General features: G+C 28.2%; 1 long non-coding RNA gene across 1 annotated transcript; it reads left to right on the forward strand.

Annotated features, from left to right (window-relative positions):
• The first annotated feature begins 350 nt into the window (after positions 1 to 350).
• LOC105127376 (uncharacterized) lies at positions 351 to 1,920 on the forward strand. Its single transcript, XR_842620.1, has 2 exons — positions 351 to 1,059; positions 1,478 to 1,920. It is a non-coding gene; the product is annotated as an uncharacterized LOC105127376 (long non-coding RNA).
• Positions 1,921 to 15,034: the final 13,114 nt, after the last annotated feature.

The raw sequence follows: 15,034 nt of genomic DNA on the forward strand, positions 1-15,034 counted from the left end.
AATAGGGCTTGAATGGAAGTACACTTCTTTGTTTTATTTGCATTTTGTTAATTTTTAATTAAGTACTAAGTACAGTTCATGATATACATTGTTTAAAAAAAAAAGTATACTGCACAATAAAAAATTAAGGGCATATGCAAAGCAGTGATGGGCTTTCCATAATGCGAGGGATAGGCAGGAGGGTTCTTCACTCATAACATGGAACAGAAGAATGCGAACAACTCTTTTACTATTAGTATTAATTTCTTTAAAATAATAATAATAATTTGTTCTCCGGTTCCGCTCTTCCATTCACCTATATAAAGCCATGCCTCTTCTTCAAGACCCATGAGCTGCTTAAAAGAGTTATCATAAAGCTTGTGATTGTAGAAGCTCTCCCCCTTCTTTTCTCTGTTTGCTCATCATGAGATTTCTTTTTCCGAAACAGTCACTTTCTCCACCTCTCCCTCTCAGTTTTCACTCTCAATCCTCTAATTTTGATGTCCATTTCAACCTGAACCGGTGCTATCCCTTCCAAACTTGGTTGTGACTTAGAGGATGGTGTGATGATTAGGAGAAGGGTTACATGGAGTACTCACAAACCATGAATCTATATCTATGTTAGAGTTGCATAGATCTGCATAAAATTCTTCACCTAAGCATTGATGAATCTCTCTGTGAATTTCTTATCTAGACATCTGCTTTTTCTTTAACCATGCGCTGCATCTTCAATTTGCTTGTCGCATTTTTTTTTCTAGAAGATAATTACTAGCTAAGAGAGCTTTCTTCAGTCCACTCATGGGTGGTAGTAGGATTTAATTAGCTGCCGACTCATTCATCCAAATACTGAGTTAAAAGGACAAGGAGATTACCCAGTAAATGAGTGAATGATGCGGGAGACAAATTGAATCCTAAGCTTCCTGTACTTGGACTGAAGGGAGCTCCCTTTCCTTTTATACTATGTATCTTAAACTTGTTTCTTGTGTTTAATATATACCTGATGTTCGGCTGGCGGCAAATGCTGTGTGTCTATATGTATATATATTCTTCCAGACAGCATGAAATCAAGTTTTTGCTCAGGTAATGCCAGATAATCTTGAACTTATCCACTTTGTTCGAGTAGTCGTTATCTAGAATATCTCCACTTTCTTGTGTGTTTATCTTGTTTTGTTATCTAGAAGTAGATCTGGTTATAAATATCGAAGATATATGCATATGTACTTTTAGAGCCTTAATCAAATCAATTATCACAAAAATTATTAATAACAATAATAATAAATTATAGCTTCAAATCTATAACCAATTGCCATGATGTTGTTGTCATCTTTTCTTTTTTTTCCCTGTAAAACTGCTCGAAAAGTGGAAATTAGATATTGCAGGCTTAAATTATGATGATCTTTAACAAGTGGCTAGAAAACTTTATTTCATTAGGGATTTGATCCGATTTTGAATTAGTACTTGCCTGATTTGCCGGGCAGCTAACCATTCATAATTGCAGGTGAGCTTTCTTAAGAAAACTGCCTTTTAGGGATAGACAAGGAATTTTAGGGTTTTGATCAAGCTGCAGCTGTTTCTTTGTTAAAGGCAACAACGCATGAGGGGCAGAAGATTTTACAAGCTCACGCTCCACGACATTAGCTTCTCGGGTCTTGCTCTTAAACTGCAACAAGTTCCTAGACGGATAAAAATGTCCCCCAGAAGTTGAATTACTGAAATATCCTCAATGGAGGTTCTAACCCGTGGTTCATGGAATATACACTTTAATTTGCAAAAATAACATAATGTCTATTTTTCCTACTAATTTTGACTTGTTTAATTACGAGTAAACAAAAACAAATGTATCCACTAAGAAACTTTAGAGCTCTCCTCAGCTGGAGATTTTATTTTGTTCACTTGTAAGATTAGAGCGTTTATATCATGTTATTTTCCTTTTCATTCGTTGTTCATATCTCTAGGCAAAACATTACTTCGGTTCTTTTCTTTTTTGTTCGTTTTTTTTAATTTAACTTGCTTTGAGCATAAATGTGGCAGAATTACTGCAAATGGTTTGTGCCTATCTTGCTACTGAATGATTTGAGAAAAGGGAAAACTTGTTTTGTAACCGTTGCCTCTACAGGTGTAAGAACCTTTTTCTGAGTTCTCATGGAAACAAATTCCTGGAAAAGAGTAGATGAGAAGGAGCTTCTGCTGCTCCCCCCCCACAGCTATGTGAAAGGGTATTCATTGTCTTGGCCCCTAACATATCTTCAATTACAAGAATGAATTAACAAAACATATCTTCCTGATTATGGTGCTGTGTGAAAGCAAAAGGTGTGTATTGACGTTGTATTTTTAATTACTGCTATAAGATTCGATTCCCTAACTAGCAATTCTCAATTGTAAGAACCAGGTTTATAGAAGAAAATTAAATAGTGGAGAAATGACCCTATGTTTTAATATTCCTACATCCAGTATTTGATGTGCAGCTAATGTCACACCTAAGTTGACTCCTGTTGAAACCCTAAATGTAATGTCACGCAAATATAGTTTTTAAGGCTTTAAGCCAATAATCAGAAAGGGGAAGAAAACATTTACTACATGGTAAAGTGGGTTCTTTCTCTGGTGTTGCCCTCTTTGAGGCCAGTGAATGACAGGTGCCATACAAGCTCTGGCTCTCTGTAAGAGAAACCGAACAATTCCCCATTACAGGTGTTTTATTATCTTTTTTATGCTTAGGACTGCTAGCTAAGTCCTTTTCCTCTCTAAGCTTACCAACACTATGCCAAATATGGATGCGAGCTTTTTCTTGGAGCCTCCTTCGACTTCTCTAAATCCAACGGCTGGTTCTCATGCCATGATCGATTGTTTTGCGCCATCTTTAACAAACACAAATGCCGTTGTTTTTATGTCATTATTGTTTTATCAATCTTTTTGTTGCTATGGGAATTATCCACGTTCTAATCCCCTAATGGTCCCAGGATCCATTCAGTAGTTTTGGGTGCTCAAAGCTATCATTTGATCACAAGCAGCATTCTTGTTGTATCTAGTGCCACGTGAAAGAAGAATGATGTAAACAAAGAAAAATATAAAATAATGTTGATTGACAATTCTTTTATTTATTTTGTTTTAATTTTGGTACATGAGATATTAAATATTTGGATAATTACCTCCTGTCTTCGTTCACGATCAAAACTCCATCATTCTAAACTATCAATCACCTTAAAATATCATCAAAATAATACTTTCAACATTTCAATATCGGAACCTATTTTAAAATTCAAATCAAGCTAAAAGATTAAATTTTAGTTTTTCAATCTCAAATTCTCAAACCTTGAAACATTAAATTCAATGACAATTACTTGTAATATAGATATAAATAAAATCGTGTTGCACAACACTTTTACTTGGTGGTGGTATCACTATCAACATGGCTTGAACTTGACAAAGGAGATTTCAATCTACAATATATCCTATATTTTAGATATTAAAAACATCAGGATTAAAAAATTAAGGTATTAACATCAATATAAATATCTTGAGTGTTATAATATTTTGAATTTTCTAACTCGATTGATAAATTAACTATTTTATTTATTTGAAAAACATCAACTCTCTTAATTATTTTATCGTTATCTTCTTTAACAACTTAAATATAATTTTTAGATTTGATTTTCCTTAATTATTTTATCGTTATTTTCTTTAACTTAAATATAATTTTTAGATTTGATTTTTATGGTGAATAACCAATCAATTTGATTATGTTCCTTTCTAAAAATATAAGTGCATTTATAATAATACACTTGTTGGAAAAAAACAAAAAAAAAACTCTTACCTTTTTTATATATTTCAACCTAACCATGGAGAAAATCTACTTCAATTCCTTCATCAATATCATATTAATACTATTTGAATAAAAATATTATATCTTACAACTTATAATATCACAATTCAATAATTTCTTGTAACTTGTAATAATAATCAACTTCAAATTTATTAAAATTAAACCTTTATACAAAACCTACTATTATAAGATTTTTTACCCTTGTTGTGTTGTTAACAATGAAAGATATATCTAATAATAAAATACTTATTATAACATGGATCTTTCTTTCAAAATCAAAAAATAAATTTTTTTATCTATTAGCATTAATTTCTATGTTGAATACATGGTTAAAGTTAACAATAGTTAATGTTCAAAGAAAAAACATCACTAAATCTAAATTTAGAAGTTGTAAGTTATTAAATACTTACATGTTTGTTTAGCACATAATTAAAGCTAATAATCATTAATATTAAAAGCAAAAATATAACTAAATCTAAATTTAAAAGTTATGAGTTATTAAATACTTATATATGTTTTTAAGTAAATATATCATTATAATATTTTTTTGATAACACTCTTTATTTTTGTGCTTTATATATGAATATCTACTTTCACCTTCATTAATATTCTTTATATTAGAAAGTATAAAATTCCAGATCTTACCTAATTTCAAATATTCTTGAAATTATATTCCAGTCGACATTTCACACCTAGTTACCATTAACCCATGATTCCATTTCTGAAACTGTTGATGTTTGTGATATAATCTTGGAAACAGAAATTTCAGCTAACCCAATAAGCTTTGCTCAATTCATAGTAACTCACTTCCCTCCAAATTACTGATGCAAAACAAAGAGCATATCAAAAGCGTTAATTGAATTCGACCTGCTCTAGAAACCAGGGCAACATGTGCTGTGTTAACTCGCTAACCTTAGCTAGGTTTAATGAAATTGCTGAGGAGTTTCTCACGGTATCGCAGGGGCAACCTTCTAGTATATTACTGTATAATTAAAGACCTTGCCTAATTCATAGTAACTCGCTTTCTTCCAAATTAATGACGCAAAACAACGAGCATAGCGTTAAATGTGTAACAAATCAAAATAGGATGGAAAATAGTCGTCGATATCCATCAAGAGTTTGATCATGAGAGAAAATTCATAAGCGTTCTAAAAGTTTGATCTCTCTTTATTTTCTGGGACCTGGATGTTCCAACCCCATTTGGAAAAGTTTTTGAAAATTAATTTCTTAATCACTGTCTTATCTAACCTCTCATCTAAATATATGAAGCTAAATTTTTCCAAGGATACTGTAAAATTTGACTGTCCTCCTTGCAGCCGCAGCACACGCCATCCCCTGACAGCCTAAGGCCGCCTCCTAATAAATGAAGACATGATATGATAGATGTAACTTTTCTCTACTAGCTAAGCACACGGCAAACCTTGCGACGTGACAATAACAAGGATTTAAAAAAAAAAAAAAAAGAAGAAGACGGGAACAATGGTTTTTTTAAGACAATAACAGGGATTCTTTTGCTTTTAATTTTGGACAGATAAGGTAACAAGCATTAATGAATCAATTACGTATAAGTTACATATGTGTGTGCGTGTGTTTATATATAAAGATGGGAGGACTTTTCTTTTTTACTTTCTTTTTTATTATTTTCGCTTAATTTGGTGCATCCATGACTTAATTATGTGGGGAAATTGTTTAATAAAACTAATTAAGTATATTATAAGATAATAAAAACATGAATACAAAATATTAAATAGAAGATAATTGTAGAATTTCAGATAAAAATAAGAAAGAAAAGTTATTATCAAAGATTTGGAAACTCGGTGGAAATACATTCTTAAAAAAATTAATTTTTTTATATTTTAAATTATTTTAGTATACTGATTTTAAAAATTATTTTTAAAAAATAAAAAAATATTATTTTAATATATTTTAATAAAAAAATATTTTAAAAACTAACCGTTCTAACCATTAAAAAAATAAAGCTAAATTGTATCAATATGAATCAACGGTCTTAATGGAGCTTGCCTTTTAATTTCATACATCCAATCAAGGCCTACAAGAAAACTAACTTAATTTTTTCCTGTAAAACAATGAAACCTAAAGCAGAAAGGAGAGCATCAGAGCAAAAAGCAGAGAGAGAGAGAGAGAGAGAGCAACGATTTCCTATTTGTTTTTCTCTTTTCTACTTATTTCCAACTACTGGGAATAAAGCCCCTCCACCCTTATTTACATAGGCGGCTAGGGATGCAAAATTAATCATAATTAATTGAATTTAAAAAACCAATGAAAATGGAAGACGTAATGAAATAGAATTAACTCTAATATTTATTGGAATTAATTCATGACAATTCATTGAATTGTAGAAATAATGAACGTGAGAAGATTCAAGCGAACATAACTAATTCAAGATTAATTATAATTAATTTCTAGAAATTCAATGAATGACAAAAAGATGAATCTAAAATGATTCAATAAAACATAATTAATTCAAGATTAATAAGAATTAATTCACCACAATTCATCAAATTTGAAAAATCAATGAATCCAATAAGATATAACGAATTGTAGAGAGAAATTGAATTGAATTATCACTAAATTAAGATATTAATTTTTGGATTTAAAAGTTTTTTAATAAAGTATTATTAAATTTTCTCATTTAATTAATGAATACAATATCTTAAAATATTCTGTTTTTAGTGTAAATGAAGGCAATAATACTTATAGTTCTCTTTTTAAAGTTTTTTTTAAAGCTTTTGATTGTGTTTATTTTAACTTAAAACAACTTATAGTTTCATAAATATTTTATATATTATTTTTTAAATTTCTTAAGAAAATGAACATATTTTTTTGCAACACCTCACTTGGTAAACTAATATATATAAACCATTAAAAGCAAAATCTATCATTGTTATGTTGTAGCTAACATCCTTTTTTATTAAATGAATGGGCAATAAATTCTCATTTTTGAGTTCGGTGAAAGTGCCACGTGACTTGTGATTTTTAATTAATTAGGTAGAGTTATTACTATGATATTTTTTTCATCTTTAAAGATTTTAAACTTATTCTCTTTAATAAATTCTAAAAAAACTCTTTTGTTAAGCTTTTAGTAAGTGGGTGTTCAATAGTTTTCTTTAATTTTATATAATAAATAAAAATAATATCAAATATATATATATATATATATATATATATGCATACACACATACACATACTCAACTATTGACACTAACTTTTAAATATCCTAAAAGAACTTTCGATAACCCTCAACTTCTTCAATTTTATTAAGAATAATAAATTTTGATTTTATCATAAATCTTGCAATACATACTTTCTTGTAGGATTTCAAATTAAACCTCAAATCCCAGTAAAATAAACCTAGATTCTAATCTTTCAATTCCATCTCTAAGAATCAAGTCGCAAAAATCCCTCAATACTACATGAATTCCATATTTTCAGATAGTAAGAAATAGTTACACAATTCAGAATAAAATCATATCCACTAATAAATTTTAAATCTTTGGAGTTTAATATTCAATTTACATCATTATAACCTTTTACTACTATCAAGTATATTATAACCCATAGTCCAATGTATGTATTAAATATTTGATTATTCTATTTATTATTTTTCAATTATCCATACATGGATTATTAGTAGATTTACTCACTTGCTTTAATATTTGATCTTATGCAATTTATTAAATAAATCAAGTTTTTAATTAATTCGAGAATATTTCAATTGGTGCATTCCTTCACCATTGTTTTTAGATAGATATGTGCTTATGTCTATTGATATTTTAATAATATTGTTGTTATCTTTAATTATTTGTTTTTTGAGATTTTTCTTAACTATATAAGATTGGAACAATACTAGCTCATCATCAAGGTTGTCAAAAAATGTATTTTTGACACGGCATGGAAAATACAAAATGAACTCAGATCGTAAAAATAGATAGTAAAATCATAAAAAATCTAATTAAAAAATAAAACAAAAACTAAATCAAGTCAAATTTGAAATTGGAAAGATGAATTGATATATTTTAGGATATAAATTGAAATAAATTATAAGATTAAATATCTTAATTGAATGAAATTGAAAAACTCAAAAGCCATGGATTGTAATTAAAAGTAAGAAACATTATGATGATCAATTATCTTAGTTATAATTTTATTTCAATCCCATTTGTTTCATTCCAGTCAATTCACTCCAATTAAATTGAATAATTCAATTCAGCTTATTCAAAGCACGTTTTTGGTCTGATTTTGTCCAATTGATTCAATTTAGTCCATGATTAAAATTAAACCCCAAATCCCATCAAAATAAACCCAGGTTCTAATCTCGCAATTCCATTTCTAAGAGTCAAGTTCTAGAAATCACTCAATACTGCATTAATTCTAGATTTTCTTTCCTATAAAGAAAGGGTAAACATCGGGGAATTCAAATAGGAGGAGCCAAGGAAAAAACCTAAAAAACAACAACAGAGGACCAACAAAGAAGTCTGAAAATGTTTCTAGATTTCAACCGACCCAGAGACCCACATCACCATAGCCATCCTTTTAAACACAAACTAACACTATACCCATCAGATCATGAGCTCTATCCACAATATCTCAGGCTTTATAAACATTATCATCTTCCTTACCTTCCATTAACTCAAAACAAACAGCACCAAGAAAAGGATACATAATACTTAAAATTTCATCCTCTATTCTTCGTGAACAAATACTGGAAATTTCTCTAGTTTCTCCTCCACCTAGTCCTTTTTCTCATTTAATCTCCTCCATGCTCCCTTTCCAAAATGTTGAAAGTTCACTTCACTGAACTCTCTATCGAGCTCTTTCTTCCTTACTTTATGATCTCTTAAAATAATAACTTTTTGTAATTTTACTCCTGATTTCAATCAATTAACTTGGTAAAAATTAAATTGATCTCTTAAAATTTAAATCTTCTTAATTGAGGTCAAATTGGGCTCTCAAATTTAATTTTTCACCTAGTAAGCCCCTAATAAAATTAATTTGACTCATTCAAAATATAATTAAGTTCTTGCATTCAATTAAATCCTTCAATTGGACCCAAATTAATCCTTAAACATAATTAAAATTCAATTTGGCCCATAAATAAATTAATTTGGCCTATTAAAAATTAATTATATTCTTGAACTTAATTTTTATACGAATTCGTCTAATAATCATTTAATTTGACATTGAATTTACATTTTCTCTCTAGATTGGGGTATAATGGAGTACAATTAGGTCTTGAACTTCCTTCAAAATTGTAGCTCCCAGCTTGTTTTCTCCATGATACCAGCTTTTATTTTATTTTATTGTTTTTATGTTGATAAAAGTGAATTTTAAAGAATAATCCAGAATTGTGGTATGACAGTTGTGATGAACTCTGAAGATTGGAATCCTTCCATGAGCTTTAAGAATATAATAATTTTTATTAAATTTAAATTAAATAATCATAATTTAAAAAACAAACCTTAATATTTTTATTGTTTTATTTCTCTCACCTAATATAAATCATTAAAAAAACAATTTAAATTAAATACAAGTGATCATATTTCCTGATAAACATAAAATTAATCAAATCTAAGTTTTTGTCGGATAACCATTTAATCCAATGCTTTAAGTTGTTTCTATGATATAATTTATATTATTTTCTATCACATCTCTTTAAATAAAAAACCATTTATACTTGAAACTTGTACAGATTTGCATTATATTATACTTAATTTTTTATTAAATAAAATAGAGGTGGTGAGATTCAAACTTATAACCATTTAGTTATTAAGGTTCTGATATAATATTAAAGAATAATTTAAATCAATAGTTTAAACCATTAAATGAAACTTTAAAATATAATTTATTTCAAATTTATAACTGTTGGGTCGTTGGGTCATTAAAGCTTTAATATAATATCAAAGAATAATCTCAATTTAATAATTTAAACTATTAAAAAAAACTTTAAAATATAATTTATATTATTTTTTAATAATTTTGCTCATGAAAAAAAAAACCTAGCACAAATCTAGCACGGGTTATCATGACCATGACTTTATAATAGACCAACTCCATGTGAAAACCTTATTTGAAACTTGGCTAAAAAATCTCGATATGCTAAAGATAACCACCATTTCACCTAAGCATTACATATATAAGAAACAACTAGCTCTTCATTATTTCAGTTATTCGAGTACGGGTTTTCAGTAATCATCACACGAGTTAAATAAGAAGGTATTAACAAAAATGAAAATGTTATTTATAAAAAAGGGAGGATTCCTTTTCTGGATTGTTTATCCTTTATAGAATCTTGAAATAAGAAAAACTGATATTAAAAAAATAAGAAGACAAGGCACGTGTATAGTTTAGAGCTTCCTTCCTTATACATGTAGCTTGTTCAAGGTTTGACAATTTTCAAAAGGGAAATTTTGCAACTCATGATAGTGCACAACACATCAAATCTCGCCATCACAAAGACATTAGAGACAGGGCAATGAGCTATTACAACCCTTTGAATTCATCATGGACCGAGCCAAACACTTCGGGTGGTCCTGGAATTACTTGGTATTTGCAATTACAATCTCATGCAAACCAAAATGACTTCACTGAAAGAAGAAAATATATTTGGATGGCTGGATCCATAGCAAGTCCTTTGAGAGATTAAAATACTAGATATGAATTGACAAAGAAAATTGCGTTTCTTTTCTAACCCTTCGAGTTCTTTTACACAAGTTTTGATGAAATAAAATGTAGAGAGAAAAACCTGTTTTCCTATATGAACTTCTTATTTTTTACACCCTCATTAAATATGCAATTATTGAAAATAAAATCACTTCTTTAAATTAATTTTAGTGTTTCAACATTAATATTCTATTAATGCCACATCTTATATTTTCTCATTTGACTCACATGACATCACCTTTCTTCATAATTTGATAAACATACTAACATGATAATAAGTATAGAATAACACTAAAACTTTATATACATTAATCACACCATATATCATAATTAAGTAATCATTTTACATTCTTTTAGAGATAATTTGACATGGTTGTTTTCATACACTACAATATTAATCTTTATTTAACATGATTTATAAATAAAAAGTATATAATTGATTCAAAAGCAATATTTTTATCAAAGATAATTTTTTTATCATCATTATAATTCAATCATGTATACCAAATATAAAAGAGAAAATATAAAAATACCTTTATAGATGAGCTCAAAATATCTAGAACATAATCATCATAAAGTCATGATATAGAATCGATAATGATGTACTATAATACACATTCTTTTTACAAGATTGCTAAATATTTTGGGTGACAATTCTTTTGTCAATGGATCGACAATCATAAAATTAGTGATAATGTGTTCAATTGATGCTTTTTGTTTATGAACTTCTTATTTAACAATAAAATATTTCAATTCCATAAGTTTTGCATATCTTGAATATGTGTCATTCTTAAAAAATAAAACAACTGCAAAATTCAACGATTTGATAATACTGTCAACTACTCCAAGTCCTGAAATAAAGTTTCTCAGCCAATTCACTTGAACTATAGCCTCAAAACATGCTATAAATTCAGCTTTCGTAATGGATGCAACAATAATAGATTGTTTTGCACTCTTTCATAAGATTGTTCCTCCAGCTAAAAGGAATAATTACCCAAATATGAATTTTCTTATATCTACACACCTAGTAAATCTGAATTTGAATATCCAATCACCTCAAGACGATTAATTATCTATATGTGATCATGTAATCTTTTGTTCCTTGCAAGTATCTCAATTTTTTTTTTTTTTGTAGTCTTCCAATTAATTATCTATATGTGATCATGTAATCTTTTTTTCCTTGAAAGTATCTCAATTTTTTTTTGTAGTCTTCCAATGATCTAAACCTAGATTACTTTGGTACTTGCCAAGCATTCCAATTGTAGTTTTCAGACTCAGCCTTGATCCAAGGTATGAGTTTCGGGTTTTGACCGGGTCACCAGGTCGTCTAGGTCAATTTTTTAAATTAAAACTATATTATTTTAGCAAAAAAAAAAACAAAAGTCAACAGGTTGTATCTAGGTTTTTGACCGGGTCACATTAGGTTTTTCCTTCCCCTATTTTTTTTTTAACTCGACCCAGTTCCAGTTCCAGGTCAGCCGGGTTGAGTTTCAGAACTATGATTCCAATAGCAAAATTGATGTTTGACCTGATACAACTTTGAGCATACATCAAGCTCCCAACAATTAATGCATATGAAATTCCTTCCATTTATTTATGTTTCGATTTATTTTATTGACATTGTATAAAACTAAATTTATCTTTTTTTAATAGGAACAACATTCATTGAGCATTTATCAATTCTAAATCTTCCTAAAACTTTATTGATATAGGTTTTTGCGATAACTCTAACAATCCTTGTAATCTATCCTGAAATATTTCTATCCCAAACATATAAGTTACCTCTCTCGTATCTTTCATCTCAAAATTATTAGAGAATTACTATCCCAAACATATAAGTTACCTCTCTCGTATCTTTCATCTCAAAATTATTAGAGAATAACTTATTGGTCTTGTGTAATAAACCAAGATCATAAACATACAAAATAAAAAATATAAACTTGCTCTTATTAACATTTAGATATATACATCAGTCAACAATATTTTTATTAAGTTCAAAGGAAATAATAATATCATTAAACTAAGACATCATTGTCTAGAAGCTTATTCAAGTCCATATATTAATTTATTAAGTTTATATACCATGTGCTCATTTCTTTCAACTAAAAGTCCCCAGGTTAATCCATATAGACCCCTTTTTTTGTTATAAATTCCCACTTAGAAAATTATTTTTCACATCTATTTGATGTAATTCTAAGTTATAATGATTCACTAAATCCATAATGATTTTGAGTGAGTCTTTTTAAAAGATAAATGAAAAGATCTTGTTGTAGTCAATGCCATCTTTCTAAGTAAAATTTTTGGCAACTAGTCTAACTTTGTATTTTTTAATATTGTCATTTGAGTTTCATTTGGTCTTCAGAACCCATTTATTTCTAACTCTTTTATTACTTTTAGGTATTTTTACAAGGTCCCAAACTTTATTTTGTTCCATAAATTTTAGTTTATCTTTCATGGCATCAATCTATTTATTAAGATTATCATTATCAATAAAAAGTGAAATAAAAATTGCATCATCATTAATTTCATACTCAAATTCTGAATCTTACAGATATACTACATAATCATTTGAAATAGTATATTTTTTTTGTACTTGGGACCTCCTTGGTACTATTTTTTATGGTTTACCTATTATAGGTTCATCAATAATGTATTTATTATGGGGTTGTATAATCACTAATTTTTTATTCTTTGTAATTGTTAAATTGTTTAATAATTTAAGAAACAACAACTTTAGAAAATATAGAGGTTTAAGAAATTTATACCCCAATTCTTGAATTTTTCACATTTCATGATATTTCACTCTTATTAATTTTTATCATTTTCAATGTACCTAGCATCTGTAGTTTCAATAATCCTTGTATGTTGTTAAAGTTTTTTATTTGGTTATTTTTTATTTTTAAGAGAGATTATGAGTTATTTTTTGGTTGGAAAGCGAGTTTTTATGGCTTGTGAGGTGTTTTTTTATATGTTTTCATGGTAAACAAGTTTTTAAAAAATAAATTTTTATAGTCTTAAAGCTCCCAATTTGATTTTACGGTATATAAAAGTCATTGGAAAATGTTGCAAACCTCATTTGCCTTAGTAGGTGACCTATCATCTAATATTAAAAAAAATATAGCGGACGTCGTGTGCTCCATCAAAAAAGGAAAACCAGGCACCTCAGCTCTTGGACTTGTCCTCTTTATTGTTTTATCCTTTTAAAACAATTTAATTAATACTCTCCTCCTCCTTTTTTTGAACTAATGTTTTTATTTAAATTGTAATTAATACCCCCCTCTCTTATTTATTTTTAAATTATTTAGTTAACATTTTTTTATTTTTTTATTTTATAATGTTTAAAATAGATTGTTATAATTTATCTTTAACTTTTATTCTAATTGCATTGGATTGTTATAATTTATCTTTAACTTTTATTTTAGTTTATATTTGATAGAAATAAACTCTAATTGCATTATGTATTATAAAAATAAAAATCATTTGTTCTTGGTTAAAAGAAATAACCTCTGAGATAAAATAAATAAAAACATATAAAGAAAAAAAAAGAATCAAGGTTAAATATTTGCATATTCATTTGTCGTTTTTTTTTTAAGAAATATTATCTTTTCATTTCTAATTAACAATGTTTTTTCAGCTAACTGTTTTGTATATATTTTTTAATTTATTTTATTGAACATAAATAATATCTGTGTTTTTCAATTTAAAAAAATCATGATACTTAATCAAACATCCATAACATTGCAGTGCTAACCTGGCTCGATTTTTTTTCTTTGTAACAAGAACCTTATTTGATTTTTTAGTTTTATTAAATGAAATAAACAAAATTATTTTTAGGATATTATATAAAATTTAAATTTGATTGATTTATTAAATACATATATCAATATTTCAGTTCAAATTTATAATTAAATTAAATTGATGCACAATATCAAGTTAACAACACCTTTATACTGTTTACGTTGTATATAACATTCCTACTCTCTGTCTACCAAAAAAGACAAGCCAAACGTGGATGCTATTTTTTGTTTCGTCGAGAAAAAAAGGGAAAACGAAAACGAAAACAGAGTGTAAAAAGTCCTGTATAATTATGAGGTGAAAAAATCTTATTCACTTGTTAAACGAGAAATTCCATATGACACCATACTTGACTACTTTCCCAGTGCGGGAACTGGGAATGGGAAGCTTGGCCATCAACGGTTGACATGCTTCCCACAAGCCCCATTTGATGAGTAGGCTTGTATATTTCAACAAGCAATGATTGCCAGGGCCAATAGATTAACTATTATTGGCATGCAGCCAATATGAGGCCATACAGATTGAATAAATACATTTAACGCAAGCAAATAAAGGAAGTAGTTGTAAACAAGTTAGGTCAAAATCTTACCTTGTTTGAAAGATCGAAGTAGCTAAGCATTAAGCCCTAAACCCAATCTGGGACTGCAAGATAACAGTAGATTATATTAGTCCCAGATGCTGGTTCAGAAAAATGTACCTACTGAATTAAAGATGTTGGCCGACAACAAGATAACCCTTGTGGATGAGTGGAAACTGAGA

This window comes from Populus euphratica, unplaced genomic scaffold (genome assembly GCF_000495115.2).
Source record: "Populus euphratica unplaced genomic scaffold, PopEup_1.0 scaffold7.1, whole genome shotgun sequence".
Taxonomy (NCBI): domain Eukaryota; kingdom Viridiplantae; phylum Streptophyta; class Magnoliopsida; order Malpighiales; family Salicaceae; genus Populus; species Populus euphratica.